Source organism: Narcine bancroftii, chromosome 1 (genome assembly GCF_036971445.1).
Source record: "Narcine bancroftii isolate sNarBan1 chromosome 1, sNarBan1.hap1, whole genome shotgun sequence".
Lineage (NCBI taxonomy): Eukaryota > Metazoa > Chordata > Chondrichthyes > Torpediniformes > Narcinidae > Narcine > Narcine bancroftii.
The window spans coordinates 200,419,390-200,420,309 of NC_091469.1; the positions used below are offsets into that span (position 1 = coordinate 200,419,390).

The 920-nt window shown below is 37.6% G+C and overlaps 1 non-coding gene across 1 annotated transcript; it reads right to left on the minus strand.

Annotated features, from left to right (window-relative positions):
• Positions 1-245: 245 nt before the first annotated feature.
• LOC138752094 (U6 spliceosomal RNA) lies at positions 246-351 on the minus strand. Its single transcript, XR_011350368.1, has one exon. It is a non-coding gene; the product is annotated as a U6 spliceosomal RNA (small nuclear RNA).
• Positions 352-920: the final 569 nt, after the last annotated feature.

Below are 920 nucleotides of genomic sequence, written 5' to 3' on the forward strand. Positions count from 1 at the left end.
CAGAGAGGAACTTGGACTCATCTTACACTGAGAATATGGCACTCCCTCAGTCCTTTCCCTGATGTGCCAGCCCAAAATTTAGCATAGAGAATCATAGAATCACAAAGCACAGTAACAGGCCCTTCATCCCATCTAATCCATGCCAATCATCCAGCCCCCATCTGTACTAATCTTGCACTCATCTCCCTTTTATCCTGCCCACACTCCCATCCACTTCATTCTTTTTTTTAATTATTTTTTTTTTTAAAAATATGGAATGCTTCACGAATTGCGTGTCATCCTTGTGCAGGGGCCATGCTAATCTTCTCTGTATCGTTCCAATTTTAGTATATGTGCTGCCGAAGCGAGCACCACTCAGCTTCATTCTTGAGGCAACATTTAATGATCTATCAATATTGCATGCAATCCTGTTTTCATGTTCAAATCTGTTGACTTTAAAACTGAATGAGGAAAAATTATACATTTGGATTTTCAATCACTAGTTCTTTTTAACAGCTAGGCTTTTTAAATGGATCCTGCAGTTTTGCATTAGAGATGAAAATAAGATGTGAAGACACTTGTACTTCTTTCAAACCTTCTGTGATCTCAGTGATTGTTACTGTCAATTAAATTTGTTTCATTGAAGTGCAGTCACTAAGCAATGTCAAACATGTGGCAGCAAATTTTCACATAGCAAGCTCCCAAAAACAGCAATCCGGTCATTTCGGATAATCTATGTTGAACATAGAATAAATATGAGCAGGATCTAATGTCACAGGAGGCTGGTTCTCATTTTATTGAAGCATTATTTACACAACAGCAAATACCAGCCCAATAGTTTTAAGAAGACTGAATGGAATAACGCAAGTAAACAATTTTGTGACAGCTGATCCTCAGTTAATCCATTAAGTTTAGCTTTCATCATTGTCAACACCATGACT